The following is a 19,436-nucleotide window of genomic DNA, read 5'->3' as shown; positions in this document are numbered from 1 at the left end:
ACAGTCCCTCTCCCTCACACAGTCACAGTCCCTCGCCCTCACACAGTCACAGTCCCTCTCCCTCACACAGTCACAGTCACAGTCACAGTCCCTCTCCCTCACACAGTCACAGTCACAGTCACAGTCCCTCTCCCTCACACAGTCAAAGTAACAGTCACAGTCCCTCTCCCTCACACAGTCACAGTCACAGTCACAGTCCCTCTCCCTCACACAGTCACAGTCACAGTCCCTCTCCCTCACACAGTCACAGCCACAGTCTCTCTCCCTCACACAGTCACAGTCCCTCTCCCTCACACAGTCACAGTCACAATCACAGTCACAGTCCCTCTCCCTCACACAGTCACAGTCACAGTCTCTCTCCCTCACACAGTCACAGTCCCTTTCCCTCACACAGTCACAGTCCCTCTCCCTCACACAGTCACAGTCCCTCTCCCTCACACAGTCACAGTCCCTCTCCCTCACACAGTCAAAGTCACAGTCCCTCTCCCTCACACAGTCACAGTCCCTCTCCCTCACACAGTCACAATCCCTCTCCCTCACTCAGTCACAGTCCCTCTCCCTCACACAGTCACAGTCCCTCTCCCTCACACAGTCACAGTCCCTCTCCCTCACACAGTCACAGTCCCTCTCCCTCACACAGTAAGAGTCACAGTCACAGTCCCTCTCCCTCACACAGTTACAGTCACAGTCACAGTGACAGTCCCTCTCCCTCACACAGTCACAGTCACAGTCACAGTCCCTCTACCTCACACAGTCAGTCACAGTCCCTCTCCCTCACACAGTCACAGTCCCTCTCCCTCACACAGTCAGTCACAGTCCCTCTCCCTCACACAGTCAAAGTCACAGTCCCTCTCCCTCACACAGTCACAGTCCCTCTCCCTCACACAGTCACAGTCCCTCTCCCTCACACAGTCACAGTCACAGTGACAGTCCCTCTCCCTCAGTCACAGTCACAGTCACAGTCCCTCTCCCTCACACAGTCAGTCACAGTCCCTCTCCCTCACACAGTCACAGTCACAGTCCCTCTCCCTCACACAGTCAGTCACAGTCCCTCTCCCTCACACAGTCAAAGTCACAGTCCCTCTCCCTCACACAGTCACAGTCCCTCTCCCTCACACAGTCACAGTCCCTCTCCCTCACACAGTCACAGTCCCTCTCCCTCACACAGTCACTGTCCCTCTCCCTCACTCAGTCACAGTTCCTCTCCCTCACACAGTCACAATCCCTCTCCCTCAAACAGTCACTGTCCCTCTCCCTCACACAGTCACAGTTCCTCTCCCTCACACAGTCACAGTCCCTCTCCCTCACACAGTCACAGTCCCTCTCCCTCACACAGTCACAGTCCCTCTCCCTCACACAGTCACAGTCCCTCTCCCTCACACAGTCACAGTCCCCCTCCCTCACACAGTCACAGTCCCTCTCCCTCACACAGTCACAGTCCCTCTCCCTCACACAGGCCCTCTCCCTCACACAGTCACAGTCCCTCTCCCTCTCCCTCACACAGTCACAGTCCCTCTCCCTCACACAGTCAGAGTCACAGTCACAATCCCTCTCCCTCACACAGTCAGAGTCCCTCTCCCTCACACAGTCACAATCCCTCTCCCTCACACAGTCACAGTCCCTCTCCCTCACACAGTCACAGTCCCTCTCCCTCACACAGTCACATTCCCTCTCCCTCACACAGTCACAGTCCCTCTCCCTCACACAGTCACAGTCCCTCTCCCTCACACAGTCACAGTCACAGTCTCTCTCCCTCACACAGTCACAGTCCCTCTCCCTCACACAGTCACAGTCCCTCTCCCTCACACAGTCACAGTCCCTCTCCCTCACACAGTCACAGTCCCTCTCCCTCACACAGTCACAGTCCCTCTCCCTCACACAGTCACAGTCCCTCTCCCTCACACAGTCACAGTCCCTCTCCCTCACACAGTCACAGTCCCTCTCCCTCACACAGTCACAGTCACAGTCCCTCTCCCTCACACAGTCACAGTCCCTCTCCCTCACACAGTCACAGTCCCTCTCCCTCACACAGTCACAGTCACAGTCCCTCTCCCTCACACAGTCACAGTCCCTCTCCCTCACACAGTCACAGTCCCTCTCCCTCACACAGTCACAGTCACAGTCCCTCTCCCTCACACAGTCACAGTCCCTCTCCCTCACACAGTCACAGTCACAATCACAGTCACAGTCCCTCTCCCTCACACAGTCACAGTCACAGTCTCTCTCCCTCACACAGTCACAGTCCCTCTCCCTCACACAGTCACAGTCCCTCTCCCTCACACAGTCACAGTCCCTCTCCCTCACACAGTCACAGTCCCTCTCCCTCACACAGTCACAGTCCCTCTCCCTCACACAGTCACAGTCCCTCTCCCTCACACAGTCACAGTCACAGTCCCTCTCCCTCACACAGTCACAGTCACAGTCCCTCTCGCTCACACAGTCACAGTCACAGTACCTCTCCCTCACACAGTCACAATTTCTCTCCCTCACACAGTCAAAGTCACAGTCCCTCTCCCTCACACAGAACCAGTCCCTCTCCCTCACACAGTCACAGTCCCTCTCCCTCACACAGTCACTGTCCCTCTCCCTCACTCAGTCACAGTCCCTCTCCCTCACACAGTCACAGTCCCTCTCCCTCACACAGTCACAGTCCCTCTCCCTCACACAGTCACAGTCCCTCTCCATCACACAGTCACTGTCACAATCCCTCTCCCTCACACAGTCACTGTCACAGTAACAGTACCTCTCCCTCACACAGTCAAAGTCACAGTCCCTCTCCCTCACACAGTCGCAGTCCCTCTCCCTCACACAGTCACAGTCCCTCTCCCTCACACAGTCACAGTCACAGTCCCTCTCCATCACACAGTCACAGTCCCTCTCCCTCACACAGTCACAGTCACAGTCGCTCTCCCTCACACAGTCACAGTCACAGTCCCTCTCCCTCACACAGTCACAGTCACAGTCACAGTCCCTCTCCCTCACACAGTCACAGTCCCTCTCCCTCACACAGTCACAGTCACAGTCTCTCTCCCTCACACAGTCACAGTCCCTCTCCCTCACACATTCACAGTCCCTCTCCCTCACACAGTCACAGTCCCTCTCCCTCACACAGTCACAGTCCCTCTCCCTCACACAGTCACAGTCACTCTCCCTCACACAGTCACAGTCACAGTCCCTCTCCCTCACACAGTCACAGTCCCTCTCCCTCACACAGTCACAATCACAGTCACAGTCCCTCTCCCTCACACAGTCACAGTCACAGTCTCTCTCCCTCACACAGTCACAGTCCCTCTCCCTCACACAGTCACAGTCCCTCTCCCTCACACAGTCACAGTCCCTCTCCCTCACACAGTCACAGTCCCTCTCCCTCACACAGTCACAGTCCCTCTCCCTCACACAGTCACAGTCCCTCTCCCTCACACAGTCACAGTCACAGTCCCTCTCCCTCACACAGTCACAGTCACAGTCCCTCTCGCTCACACAGTCACAGTCACAGTACCTCTCCCTCACACAGTCACAATCCCTCGCCCTCACACAGTCAAAGTCACAGTCCCTCTCCCTCACACAGTCACAGTCCCTCTCCCTCACACAGTCACAGTCCCTCTCCCTCACACAGTCACAGTCCCTCTCCCTCACTCAGTCACAGTCCCTCTCCCTCACACAGTCACAGTCCCTCTCCCTCACACAGTCACAGTCCCTCTCCCTCACACAGTCACAGTCCCTCTCCATCACACAGTCACTGTCACAATCCCTCTCCCTCACACAGTCACTGTCACAGTCACAGTACCTCTCCCTCACACAGTCAAAGTCACAGTCCCTCTCCCTCACACAGTCGCAGTCCCTCTCCCTCACACAGTCACAGTCGCTCTCCCTCACACAGTCACAGTCACAGTCCCTCTCCCTCACACAGTCACAGTCACAGTCACAGTCCCTCTCCCTCACACAGTCACAGTCCCTCTCCCTCACACAGTCACAGTCACAGTCGCTCTCCCTCTCCCTTACACAGTCACAGTCAAAGTCCCTCTCCCTCACACAGTCACAGTCACAGTCCCTCTCCCTCACACAGTCACAGTCACAGTCCCTCTCCCTCACACAGTCACAGTCCCTCTCCCTCACACAGTCACAGTCCCTCTCCCTCACACAGTCACAGTCCCTCTCCCTCACACAGTCACAGTCACAGTCCCTCTCCCTCACACAGTCACAGTCCCTCTCCCTCACACAGTCACAGTCCCTCTCCCTCACACAGTCACAGTCACAGTCCCTCTCCCTCACACAGTCACAGTCCCTCTCCCTCACACAGTCACAGTCCCTCTCCCTCACACAGTCACAGTCACAGTCCCTCTCCCTCACACAGTCACAGTCCCTCTCCCTCACACAGTCACAGTCACAATCACAGTCACAGTCCCTCTCCCTCACACAGTCACAGTCACAGTCTCTCTCCCTCACACAGTCACAGTCCCTCTCCCTCACACAGTCACAGTCCCTCTCCCTCACACAGTCACAGTCCCTCTCCCTCACACAGTCACAGTCCCTCTCCATCACACAGTCACTGTCACAATCCCTCTCCCTCACACAGTCACTGTCACAGTAACAGTACCTCTCCCTCACACAGTCAAAGTCACAGTCCCTCTCCCTCACACAGTCGCAGTCCCTCTCCCTCACACAGTCACAGTCCCTCTCCCTCACACAGTCACAGTCACAGTCCCTCTCCATCACACAGTCACAGTCCCTCTCCCTCACACAGTCACAGTCACAGTCGCTCTCCCTCACACAGTCACAGTCACAGTCCCTCTCCCTCACACAGTCACAGTCACAGTCACAGTCCCTCTCCCTCACACAGTCACAGTCCCTCTCCCTCACACAGTCACAGTCACAGTCTCTCTCCCTCACACAGTCACAGTCCCTCTCCCTCACACATTCACAGTCCCTCTCCCTCACACAGTCACAGTCCCTCTCCCTCACACAGTCACAGTCCCTCTCCCTCACACAGTCACAGTCACTCTCCCTCACACAGTCACAGTCACAGTCCCTCTCCCTCACACAGTCACAGTCCCTCTCCCTCACACAGTCACAGTCACAGTCCCTCTCCCTCACACAGTCACAGTCCCTCTCCCTCACACAGTCACAGTCACAATCACAGTCACAGTCCCTCTCCCTCACACAGTCACAGTCACAGTCTCTCTCCCTCACACAGTCACAGTCCCTCTCCCTCACACAGTCACAGTCCCTCTCCCTCACACAGTCACAGTCCCTCTCCCTCACACAGTCACAGTCCCTCTCCCTCACACAGTCACAGTCCCTCTCCCTCACACAGTCACAGTCCCTCTCCCTCACACAGTCACAGTCACAGTCCCTCTCCCTCACACAGTCACAGTCACAGTCCCTCTCGCTCACACAGTCACAGTCACAGTACCTCTCCCTCACACAGTCACAATCCCTCGCCCTCACACAGTCAAAGTCACAGTCCCTCTCCCTCACACAGTCACAGTCCCTCTCCCTCACACAGTCACAGTCCCTCTCCCTCACACAGTCACAGTCCCTCTCCCTCACTCAGTCACAGTCCCTCTCCCTCACACAGTCACAGTCCCTCTCCCTCACACAGTCACAGTCCCTCTCCCTCACACAGTCACAGTCCCTCTCCATCACACAGTCACTGTCACAATCCCTCTCCCTCACACAGTCACTGTCACAGTCACAGTACCTCTCCCTCACACAGTCAAAGTTACAGTCCCTCTCCCTCACACAGTCGCAGTCCCTCTCCCTCACACAGTCACAGTCGCTCTCCCTCACACAGTCACAGTCACAGTCCCTCTCCCTCACACAGTCACAGTCACAGTCCCTCTCCCTCACACAGTCACAGTCCCTCTCCCTCACACAGTCACAGTCACAGTCGCTCTCCCTCTCCCTTACACAGTCACAGTCAAAGTCCCTCTCCCTCACACAGTCACAGTCACAGTCCCTCTCCCTCACACAGTCACAGTCACAGTCCCTCTCCCTCACACAGTCACAGTCCCTCTCCCTCACACAGTCACAGTCCCTCTCCCTCACACAGTCACAGTCCCTCTCCCTCACACAGTCACAGTCACAGTCCCTCTCCCTCACACAGTCACAGTCCCTCTCCCTCACACAGTCACAGTCCCTCTCCCTCACACAGTCACAGTCACAGTCCCTCTCCCTCACACAGTCACAGTCCCTCTCCCTCACACAGTCACAGTCCCTCTCCCTCACACAGTCACAGTCACAGTCCCTCTCCCTCACACAGTCACAGTCCCTCTCCCTCACACAGTCACAGTCACAATCACAGTCACAGTCCCTCTCCCTCACACAGTCACAGTCACAGTCTCTCTCCCTCACACAGTCACAGTCCCTCTCCCTCACACAGTCACAGTCCCTCTCCCTCACACAGTCACAGTCCCTCTCCCTCACACAGTCACAGTCCCTCTCCCTCACACAGTCACAGTCCCTCTCCCTCACACAGTCACAGTCCCTCTCCCTCACACAGTCACAGTCACAGTCCCTCTCCCTCACACAGTCACAGTCACAGTCCCTCTCGCTCACACAGTCACAGTCACAGTACCTCTCCCTCACACAGTCACAATCCCTCTCCCTCACACAGTCAAAGTCACAGTCCCTCTCCCTCACACAGAACCAGTCCCTCTCCCTCACACAGTCACAGTCCCTCTCCCTCACACAGTCACTGTCCCTCTCCCTCACTCAGTCACAGTCCCTCTCCCTCACACAGTCACAGTCCCTCTCCCTCACACAGTCACAGTCCCTCTCCCTCACACAGTCACAGTCCCTCTCCCTCACTCAGTCACAGTCCCTCTCCCTCACACAGTCACAGTCCCTCTCCCTCACACAGTCACAGTCCCTCTCCCTCACACAGTCACAGTCCCTCTCCATCACACAGTCACTGTCACAATCCCTCTCCCTCACACAGTCACTGTCACAGTCACAGTACCTCTCCCTCACACAGTCAAAGTCACAGTCCCTCTCCCTCACACAGTCACAGTCCCTCTCCCTCACACAGTCACAGTCACAATCACAGTCACAGTCCCTCTCCCTCACACAGTCACAGTCACAGTCCCTCTCCCTCACACAGTCACAGTCCCTCTCCCTCACACAGTCACAGTCACAATCACAGTCACAGTCCCTCTCCCTCACACAGTCACAGTCACAGTCTCTCTCCCTCACACAGTCACAGTCCCTCTCCCTCACACAGTCACAGTCCCTCTCCCTCACACAGTCACAGTCCCTCTCCCTCACACAGTCACAGTCCCTCTCCATCACACAGTCACTGTCACAATCCCTCTCCCTCACACAGTCACTGTCACAGTAACAGTACCTCTCCCTCACACAGTCAAAGTCACAGTCCCTCTCCCTCACACAGTCGCAGTCCCTCTCCCTCACACAGTCACAGTCCCTCTCCCTCACACAGTCACAGTCACAGTCCCTCTCCATCACACAGTCACAGTCCCTCTCCCTCACACAGTCACAGTCACAGTCGCTCTCCCTCACACAGTCACAGTCACAGTCCCTCTCCCTCACACAGTCACAGTCACAGTCACAGTCCCTCTCCCTCACACAGTCATAGTCCCTCTCCCTCACACAGTCACAGTCACAGTCTCTCTCCCTCACACAGTCACAGTCCCTCTCCCTCACACATTCACAGTCCCTCTCCCTCACACAGTCACAGTCCCTCTCCCTCACACAGTCACAGTCCCTCTCCCTCACACAGTCACAGTCACTCTCCCTCACACAGTCACAGTCACAGTCCCTCTCCCTCACACAGTCACAGTCCCTCTCCCTCACACAGTCACAGTCCCTCTCCCTCACACAGTCACAGTCACAATCACAGTCACAGTCCCTCTCCCTCACACAGTCACAGTCACAGTCTCTCTCCCTCACACAGTCACAGTCCCTCTCCCTCACACAGTCACAGTCCCTCTCCCTCACACAGTCACAGTCCCTCTCCCTCACACAGTCACAGTCCCTCTCCCTCACACAGTCACAGTCCCTCTCCCTCACACAGTCACAGTCCCTCTCCCTCACACAGTCACAGTCACAGTCCCTCTCCCTCACACAGTCACAGTCACAGTCCCTCTCGCTCACACAGTCACAGTCACAGTACCTCTCCCTCACACAGTCACAATCCCTCGCCCTCACACAGTCAAAGTCACAGTCCCTCTCCCTCACACAGTCACAGTCCCTCTCCCTCACACAGTCACAGTCCCTCTCCCTCACACAGTCACAGTCCCTCTCCCTCACTCAGTCACAGTCCCTCTCCCTCACACAGTCACAGTCCCTCTCCCTCACACAGTCACAGTCCCTCTCCCTCACACAGTCACAGTCCCTCTCCATCACACAGTCACTGTCACAATCCCTCTCCCTCACACAGTCACTGTCACAGTCACAGTACCTCTCCCTCACACAGTCAAAGTCACAGTCCCTCTCCCTCACACAGTCGCAGTCCCTCTCCCTCACACAGTCACAGTCGCTCTCCCTCACACAGTCACAGTCACAGTCCCTCTCCCTCACACAGTCACAGTCACAGTCACAGTCCCTCTCCCTCACACAGTCACAGTCCCTCTCCCTCACACAGTCACAGTCACAGTCGCTCTCCCTCTCCCTTACACAGTCACAGTCAAAGTCCCTCTCCCTCACACAGTCACAGTCACAGTCCCTCTCCCTCACACAGTCACAGTCACAGTCCCTCTCCCTCACACAGTCACAGTCCCTCTCCCTCACACAGTCACAGTCCCTCTCCCTCACACAGTCACAGTCCCTCTCCCTCACACAGTCACAGTCACAGTCCCTCTCCCTCACACAGTCACAGTCCCTCTCCCTCACACAGTCACAGTCCCTCTCCCTCACACAGTCACAGTCACAGTCCCTCTCCCTCACACAGTCACAGTCCCTCTCCCTCACACAGTCACAGTCCCTCTCCCTCACACAGTCACAGTCACAGTCCCTCTCCCTCACACAGTCACAGTCCCTCTCCCTCACACAGTCACAGTCACAATCACAGTCACAGTCCCTCTCCCTCACACATTCACAGTCACAGTCTCTCTCCCTCACACAGTCACAGTCCCTCTCCCTCACACAGTCACAGTCCCTCTCCCTCACACAGTCACAGTCCCTCTCCCTCACACAGTCACAGTCCCTCTCCCTCACACAGTCACAGTCCCTCTCCCTCACACAGTCACAGTCCCTCTCCCTCACACAGTCACAGTCACAGTCCCTCTCCCTCACACAGTCACAGTCACAGTCCCTCTCGCTCACACAGTCACAGTCACAGTACCTCTCCCTCACACAGTCACAATCCCTCTCCCTCACACAGTCAAAGTCACAGTCCCTCTCCCTCACACAGAACCAGTCCCTCTCCCTCACACAGTCACAGTCCCTCTCCCTCACACAGTCACTGTCCCTCTCCCTCACTCAGTCACAGTCCCTCTCCCTCACACAGTCACAGTCCCTCTCCCTCACACAGTCACAGTCCCTCTCCCTCACACAGTCACAGTCCCTCTCCATCACACAGTCACTGTCACAATCCCTCTCCCTCACACAGTCACTGTCACAGTAACAGTACCTCTCCCTCACACAGTCAAAGTCACAGTCCCTCTCCCTCACACAGTCGCAGTCCCTCTCCCTCACACAGTCACAGTCCCTCTCCCTCACACAGTCACAGTCACAGTCCCTCTCCATCACACAGTCACAGTCCCTCTCCCTCACACAGTCACAGTCACAGTCGCTCTCCCTCACACAGTCACAGTCACAGTCCCTCTCCCTCACACAGTCATAGTCACAGTCACAGTCCCTCTCCCTCACACAGTCACAGTCCCTCTCCCTCACACAGTCACAGTCTCTCTCCCTCACACAGTCACAGTCCCTCTCCCTCACACAGTCACAGTCCCTCTCCCTCACACAGTCACAGTCCCTCTCCCTCACACAGTCACAGTCCCTCTCCCTCACACAGTCACAGTCACTCTCCCTCACACAGTCACAGTCACAGTCCCTCTCCCTCACACAGTCACAGTCCCTCTCCCTCACACAGTCACAGTCCCTCTCCCTCACACAGTCACAGTCACAATCACAGTCACAGTCCCTCTCCCTCACACAGTCACAGTCACAGTCTCTCTCCCTCACACAGTCACAGTCCCTCTCCCTCACACAGTCACAGTCCCTCTCCCTCACACAGTCACAGTCCCTCTCCCTCACACAGTCACAGTCCCTCTCCCTCACACAGTCACAGTCCCTCTCCCTCACACAGTCACAGTCCCTCTCCCTCACACAGTCACAGTCACAGTCCCTCTCCCTCACACAGTCACAGTCACAGTCCCTCTCGCTCACACAGTCACAGTCACAGTACCTCTCCCTCACACAGTCACAATCCCTCGCCCTCACACAGTCAAAGTCACAGTCCCTCTCCCTCACACAGTCACAGTCCCTCTCCCTCACACAGTCACAGTCCCTCTCCCTCACACAGTCACAGTCACAGTCCCTCTCCCTCACACAGTCACAGTCCCTCTCCCTCACACAGTCACAGTCCCTCTCCCTCACACAGTCACAGTCACAGTCCCTCTCCCTCACACAGTCACAGTCCCTCTCCCTCACACAGTCACAGTCACAATCACAGTCACAGTCCCTCTCCCTCACACAGTCACAGTCACAGTCTCTCTCCCTCACACAGTCACAGTCCCTCTCCCTCACACAGTCACAGTCCCTCTCCCTCACACAGTCACAGTCCCTCTCCCTCACACAGTCACAGTCCCTCTCCCTCACACAGTCACAGTCCCTCTCCCTCACACAGTCACAGTCCCTCTCCCTCACACAGTCACAGTCACAGTCCCTCTCCCTCACACAGTCACAGTCACAGTCCCTCTCGCTCACACAGTCACAGTCACAGTACCTCTCCCTCACACAGTCAAAGTCACAGTCCCTCTCCCTCACACAGAACCAGTCCCTCTCCCTCACACAGTCACAGTCCCTCTCCCTCACACAGTCACTGTCCCTCTCCCTCACTCAGTCACAGTCCCTCTCCCTCACACAGTCACAGTCCCTCTCCCTCACACAGTCACAGTCCCTCTCCCTCACACAGTCACAGTCCCTCTCCATCACACAGTCACTGTCACAATCCCTCTCCCTCACACAGTCACTGTCACAGTAACAGTACCTCTCCCTCACACAGTCAAAGTCACAGTCCCTCTCCCTCACACAGTCGCAGTCCCTCTCCCTCACACAGTCACAGTCCCTCTCCCTCACACAGTCACAGTCACAGTCACAGTCCCTCTCCATCACACAGTCACAGTCCCTCTCCCTCACACAGTCACAGTCACAGTCGCTCTCCCTCACACAGTCACAGTCACAGTCCCTCTCCCTCACACAGTCACAGTCACAGTCACAGTCCCTCTCCCTCACACAGTCACAGTCCCTCTCCCTCACACAGTCACAGTCACAGTCTCTCTCCCTCACACAGTCACAGTCCCTCTCCCTCACACAGTCACAGTCCCTCTCCCTCACACAGTCACAGTCCCTCTCCCTCACACAGTCACAGTCCCTCTCCCTCACACAGTCACAGTCACTCTCCCTCACACAGTCACAGTCACAGTCCCTCTCCCTCACACAGTCACAGTCCCTCTCCCTCACACAGTCACAGTCACAGTCCCTCTCCCTCACACAGTCACAGTCCCTCTCCCTCACACAGTCACAGTCACAATCACAGTCACAGTCCCTCTCCCTCACACAGTCACAGTCATAGTCTCTCTCCCTCACACAGTCACAGTCCCTCTCCCTCACACAGTCACAGTCCCTCTCCCTCACACAGTCACAGTCCCTCTCCCTCACACAGTCACAGTCCCTCTCCCTCACACAGTCACAGTCCCTCTCCCTCACACAGTCACAGTCCCTCTCCCTCACACAGTCACAGTCACAGTCCCTCTCCCTCACACAGTCACAGTCACAGTCCCTCTCGCTCACACAGTCACAGTCACAGTACCTCTCCCTCACACAGTCACAATCCCTCGCCCTCACACAGTCAAAGTCACAGTCCCTCTCCCTCACACAGTCACAGTCCCTCTCCCTCACACAGTCACAGTCCCTCTCCCTCACACAGTCACAGTCCCTCTCCCTCACTCAGTCACAGTCCCTCTCCCTCACACAGTCACAGTCCCTCTCCCTCACACAGTCACAGTCCCTCTCCCTCACACAGTCACAGTCCCTCTCCATCACACAGTCACTGTCACAATCCCTCTCCCTCACACAGTCACTGTCACAGTCACAGTACCTCTCCCTCACACAGTCAAAGTCACAGTCCCTCTCCCTCACACAGTCGCAGTCCCTCTCCCTCACACAGTCACAGTCCCTCTCCCTCACACAGTCACAGTCACAGTCACAGTCCCTCTCCATCACACAGTCACAGTCCCTCTCCCTCACACAGTCACAGTCGCTCTCCCTCACACAGTCAAAGTCACAGTCCCTCTCCCTCACACAGTCACAGTCACAGTCACAGTCCCTCTCCCTCACACAGTCACAGTCCCTCTCCCTCACACAGTCACAGTCACAGTCGCTCTCCCTCTCCCTTACACAGTCACAGTCAAAGTCCCTCTCCCTCACACAGTCACAGTCACAGTCCCTCTCCCTCACACAGTCACAGTCACAGTCCCTCTCCCTCACACACACTGTAAAAAATGACTGTGAATTACACAGTAATTTACTGTGTTTCTGTAAAGTAACTCACTGTGAATGTATTTAAAGTAAAACACTGTATAATTGACAGTAACTGTTGCAGTACTGTATAAATCACAGTAATAAATGCAATACTGTAAAACTTCACAGCAGACTAAGTTCTACTGTAGTAAGTCACAGTAATATAATCACTACTGTAAGAAACAAAGCAAAAATTTACAGTAGTATGAAAATACTGCATAAATTATGGTAATACATGCAATACTTTAAAAATTCACAGCATACCAAGTTCTACTGCATTAAGTCACAGTAATATCATCACAACTGTAAAAAACAAAACAAGACTTTACAGTAATGGGAAATTATTGTATAAATCACTGTAATAAATACAATACTGTATAAATTCACAGCAGATCAAGGTCTACTGTAGTAAGTCACAGTAATATCATCACAACTGTAAAAAACAAAATAAGACTTTGCAGTAATGGGAAATTATTGTATAAATCACTGTAATAAATACAATACTGTATAAATTCACAGCAGATCAAGGTCTACTGTAGTAAGTCACAGTAGCATATTCACTACTGTCAAAAACAGAGAAAGAAATTACAGTAGTGTGAAATTACTGCATAAATTATGGTAATACATGCAATACTTTAAAAATTCACAGCATACCAAGTTCTACTGCATTAAGTCACAGTAATATCATCACTACTGTAAAAAACAAAACAATATTTTACAGTGATGTGAAATAATTGTATAAATCATTGTAATAAATACAATACTGTATAAATTCACAGCAGATCAAGTTCTACTGTAGTAAGTCACTGTAATATCATCACTACTGTAAAAAACAGAGAGTTAAATTACAGTGGTGTGAAACAATTGCATAAGTTATAGTAATGAATGCAATACTGTATAATTCACAGCAGACCAAGTTCTACTGTTGTAATTCACAGTAATATAATTACTACTGTAAGAAAAAATGCAAAAATTTACAGTAGTGTAAAATTACTGCATAAATTATGGTAATACATGCAATACTTTATAAATTCACAGCATACCAAGTTCTACTGTAGTAAGTAACAGTAATATAATCACTACTGTACAAAACAAAACAAGATTTTACAGTGGTGAGAAATTTCACAATGACTTATTGTGTACTGGATAAAAACATACTGCAGAAATTCACAATAATAATTTAAATTCACAGTAACATGTGTACCATAGGGAATTGCAGTACCTATTACAGTACTGTAGAAATTCACAATATATTGGAATTTAAAGCAACATATTATTTATTGTTATAACAACATGTAAATACTTTAAAAGCTCACAGTAACCATTACAGTATACTGTTGAAATTCAGTTACATATTGTGTACTATAGAAACCTCAACCAGCTGTAAAATGTCACAGTAACTCATCACGTACTGTGTAAAACTACAACCAAAGGTAATTTCAGAGTGATATCGTGTACTTCGGGAAACCACATCAAGCAACATGATACTGTAAAAATTCACAGTAATTGTTTTAATTGTACAATGTATTTTTAAGTAATTTTAGCAACCAGTACATTAGTGTAAAGATTTGCAGTAACATCATATATAACCATTGGGTATAGCCTCTCCCTGGGCTGCCACCTTACCGTGGTGGAGGGGTTTGAGTGTCCCAATGATCCTAGGAGCTAAGTTGTCTGAGGCTTTATGCCTCTGGTAGGGTCACTTATGGCAAACAGGTTCTAGGTGAGGGATCAAAGAGCAGCCTGAAGACCTCTTATGATGAATAAATTCAATGGAAACTGTGTACCCTTGCTCGGACGTGGGTCACCAGGGCCCCCCTCTGGAGCCAGGCCTAGAGGTGGGATACGTTGGCGAGCCCGGCCGGTCACAGCCCGAAGAGGAAACGTGGGTCCCCCTTCCCATGGGCTCACCACTCATGGGAGGGGCCAAAGGGGTCAGGTGCAGTGTGTGACAGGTGGTAGTCGAGGGCGGGGGACCTTGGCGGTCTGATCCTCGGCTAAAGAAGCTGGCTCTTGGCACATGGAATGTCGCCTCTCTGGTGGGGAAGGAGCCTGAAATGGTGTGTGAGGTTGAGAGATTCTGACTAGATATAGTCGGTCTCACCTCAACGCATGGCTCTGGCTCTGGAACCAGTTTCCTTGAGAGGGGTTGGACACTCTACCACTCTGGAGTTGCTCCCACTAAGAGGTGCCGAGCAGGGGTATGCAGGGCATACTAGTTGCCCCCCATCTTGGTGCCTGTACGTTGGAGTTTACCCCGGTGAATGAGAGGGTATCATCCCTCCGCCTACGTGTGGGGGGGGGGGGGGGGACAGGTTCTGACTGCGGTCTGTGCTTATGCACCAAACTACAGTTCAGACTACCCACCCTTTTTGGAGACCTTGGAGGGGGTGCTGGAGAGTGCTCCTTCCAGTGACTCCCTCATTCTGCTAGGGACTTTAACGCTCATGTGGGCAACAACAGTGAGACCTGGAGAGGTGTGGTTGGGAGAAACGGCCCCCCTGATCTGAATTCGAGTGGTGTTTTGTTGTTGGACTTCTGTGCCAGTCATTGATTGTCCATAATGAACACCATGTTCAAACATAAAGGTGTCCATATGTGCTCTTGGCACTACGATACCTTGGCCTCAGCTCGATGATCAACTTTGTTGTTGTTTCATCTGACCTGTGGCCGTATGTCTTGGACACTCAGGTGAAGAGAGGGGCGGAGCTGTCAACTGACCACTACCTGGTGGTGAGTTGGCTCAGATGGTGGGGGAGGATGCCGGTCAGACCAGGCAGGCCCAAACGTATCGCAAGAGTATGCTGGGAACGCCTGGCAGAGTCCCCTGTCAAAAGGAGCTTCAATTCTCATCTCCAACAGAACTTCCAAAATGTTCCAGGGGAGGCGGGGGACATTGAGTCTGAATGGACCCTGTTCTGTGCCTCTATTGTTGAGGCGGCTGACCGGAGCTGTGGTCGCAGGATCGTCGGTGCCTGTCGTGGTGGCAACTCCCGAACCCACTGATGGATACCGGTGGTTAGGGATGCTGTCAAGCTGAAGAAAGAGTCCTATCAGGCCGTTTTGGCCTGTGAGACTCCAGAGGCAGCTGACGAGTACTGACGGTCCAAGCGGAACGCGGCTTGGGTGGTCGTTGAGGCAAAAACCTGGGCGTGGGAGGAGTTTGGTGAGACCATGGAGCAAGACTTCCGTATGGCTTCAAGGAGATTCTCGTCCACCATCCGGCGCCTTGGGGGGGTGGGGGGGTGGGGGGGGTGAGCAGTGCGCTACCAACACTATTTATAGTGGGGACGGTGTGCTGCTGACCTCTTACTCAGGACGTTGTGGATCGATGGGCAGAATACTTCGAAGACCTCCTCAATCCCACCGACATGTCTTCCAGTGAGGAAGCAGAGTCTGGGGACTTTGAGTTGGGCTCTCAAATCTCTGGTGCTGAGGCCACTGAGGTGGTTAAAAAGCTCCTCTGTGACAAGGCCCCAGGGGTGGATGAGATCCGCCTGGAGTTCCTTAAGGCTCTGGATGCTGTGGGGCTGTGTTGGCTGCAATATCGCGTGGACATCGGGGGCAGTTCCACTGGACTGGCAGATTGGGGTGGTGGTTCCCTTATTTTAAAAGGGAGACCGCAGGGTGTGTTCCAACTACAGGGGATCACACTCCTGAACATTCATGGTAAGGTCTATTCAGGGGTTCTGGAGAGGAGGGTCCATCGGATTGTTGAACCTCGAATTCAGGAGGAGCAATGTGGTTTTCGTCCTGACCGTGGAACACTGGACCAGCTCTATACCCTTAGGAGGGTCCTGGAGGGTGCGTCAGAATTTGCCCAACCAATTTACATGTGTTTTGTGGATTTGGAGAAGGTGTTTGACCACGTCCCTCTGGGGGCCCTGTGGGGGGTACTCCGGGAGTATGGGGTACCAGGCCCTCTGATACGGGCTCTTAGGTCCCTGTATGACTGGTGTCAGAGCTTGGTCCGCATTGCTGGCAGTAAGTCAGGCTCGTTCCCAGTAAGAGTTGGACTCCGCCAAGGCTGCCCTTTGTCACCGATTCTGTTCATAACCTTTATGGAAAGGATTTCTAGGCGCAGCCAAGGTGTGGAGGGCATCCGTTTTGGTGGCCTGAGGATCAGTTCTCAGCTTTTTGCAGATGATGTGGTGCTGTTGGCTTCATCAGAACGTGATCTTCAGCTTTTGCTGGAGCGGTTCGCAGCCGAGTGTGAAGCAGCTGGGATGAGAATCATCTCCTCTAAATCTGAGACCATGGTCTTGATTTGGAAAAGGGTAGAATGCCTTCTTTGCCTCAGGGATGAGGTCCTACCCCAAATGGAGGAGTTTAAGTATCTCGGGGTCTTGCTCACGAGTGAGGGAAAACTGGAGCGTGAGATCGATAGGCGGATTGGTGCTGCATCTGCAGTGATGCGGGCGTTGTACCAGTCTGTCGTAGTGAAGAGAGAGCTGAGTCAGAAGGCGAAGCTCTCCATTTACTGGTCAATCTACGTTCCTACCCTCACCTATGGTCACGAGCTTTGGGTAGTGACTGAAAGAATGAGATCGCGGATAAAAGCGGCCGAAATGAGTTTTCTCCACAGAGTGGCTGGGCTCTCCCTTAGAGACAGGGTGAGAAGCTCTGTCATTCGGGAGGGGCTCGAAGTAGACCCGCTGCTCCTCCACATGGAGAGGAGCCAGTTGAGGTGGCTCGGGCATCTGGTCAGGATGCCTCCTTGACGCCTCCCTGATGAGGTTTTCCGGGCATGTCCAACTGGGAGGAGGCCTAAAGGTAGACCCAGGACACGTTGGAGGGACTATGTCTCTCACCTGGCCAGGGAACGCCTTGGGATTCCCCCGGAGGAGCTGGCCCAAGTGGCTGGGGAGAGGGATGTCTGGGCCTCTCGACTTAGGCTACTGTCCCTGCGACCTGACTCCAGATAAGCGGGTGAAAATGGATGGATGGATGGGTGTTATAGTAACCTGAATGGTACTACAGAAATATCTAGTAATATGACATTTACAGTAACATATTGTGTACTTTAGGACATGAAAGCAATGGTTAGGAATGGCTCCCTTTGTTTCAAAGTTAAACATCAAAACAGACAACACTGTCAAACAGGTTTTTCTTAATATCAAAATTGAGTATAATCATGTGGGGGGCTAAGACCATTACTTGGTCTGAGTTTGGCTTCAATGGGGTCAAAGGTCACCACAATGTGCAAAAAATCCCCTTTATGAAATTTTAAATGACAAAATGTAGGGAAAATGAATAACTTCCAAACCTTTTGACCTAAGGAGCTGAAATTTTAATGTCTAGATTGTGGTGCTCGAGCCATACACTGTGCAAATTTTTAGACTCGCAGCACCTTGGGAAGTGTCAAAAGTCACAGAGGTCAGCCATTGAAGTGGCCTTTTGGCCTGCTTTTGTCTAACAACTCAACTCAACTCATGCGTTGAGATTTAAACATGAAATCTGAGTATGTTGCTTATCAAACGGACTTTACCCGCATATCTCGGTGCAGTTATGATGGGACCTCTGGGGGTCTACTTGGCCTTCCAAAGTTCTTTCAGAGTTGTGTTTTGGGGTGATTGATAGGGTCTCTTCACAAGCCAACAGGCAAAGCTTCAAACAATTTGAAAAACTGACTTTTAACTCTATGGGTTAGCTGATGCCGTTACGTCTAGGCTTTTATATGCTGTTATGTTTTTATTGTTTGTTTCTTAAACTTTTTACTGGTTTTAAATGTTTTTATTTTTATTGTACAGCACTTTGGTGGCATGTTTCATGCCTGTAAGGAGCTTTCTAAATAAAGGTGATTGACTGATTGATCGATAAGATTATTCTAAAGTGACCCCTTGGGGATCATCTGACCTGAGTCTGGGGTCAAAGGTTGCTGCGTGGCAGCCAAAATGTATTTCTTTGAAATTTGAATTTAGAAAATGGTGGGAAAATGAATAACTTTAAAACTGACCTATGAGGCTGAAATTTGTGTAGAATAGAATAGAATAGAATAGAATAGAATAGAATAGAATAGAATAATCCTTATGTCCCAAAATATGGATATTGAGTCATAGCAGCTAGTTTGTAAAGTAAATGTTTTGCTCCAAGTTAAATATTCAGATTACAAACTAAATACGTTGGTGTGACCTAATTATTTAATTTGTAAAATAAACATTTAAGTCTAAATTAAACATTTGGCTTGTAATATTATTATTTAGTTGGAAACTTTAACATTTATAAATGTATGAATAATCATGGTGAAAATATTACTTAGAAAAATGAACCACCTATTTTTTACCTTCTTCTAGTTTAACTTAATTGCTGCAAAAATTATGTTTGATTTTAAATGGCACCACACAGATGTGCAGAAATAAAAATTATTAATACTTTAAACTATTATTCACAGCATTTTAACCTATTAAAATTTTAATTATATTTCAGTTGATTGCATTTTGCTGCTTCCACCAAGTCTCAGAATTAGTTTTCTGAATTATACCGTACCAAATATAATTTTTTCTACAGTCTTTGTATTAAACCCAGTTACTAGGAACTACTTTTTCTTCTGCCTTCCACAGTACAACTCATTAACTATTCAGGAAAACGGTCAGATCAGATAGATAATAATATTAACTGCATTTTGCGATGTAGGTGATGACTAACATGCAGTTACTGTGTTATTTATAAATGGTGTATTTTACTGGTAATTCATCTCGAGTCCCAGTATTCATGCGCTCATGCCCGGGAAA

This window comes from Nothobranchius furzeri, chromosome 9, assembly GCF_043380555.1.
Source record: "Nothobranchius furzeri strain GRZ-AD chromosome 9, NfurGRZ-RIMD1, whole genome shotgun sequence".
Lineage (NCBI taxonomy): Eukaryota > Metazoa > Chordata > Actinopteri > Cyprinodontiformes > Nothobranchiidae > Nothobranchius > Nothobranchius furzeri.
This window is presented reverse-complemented; position numbering follows the sequence as displayed.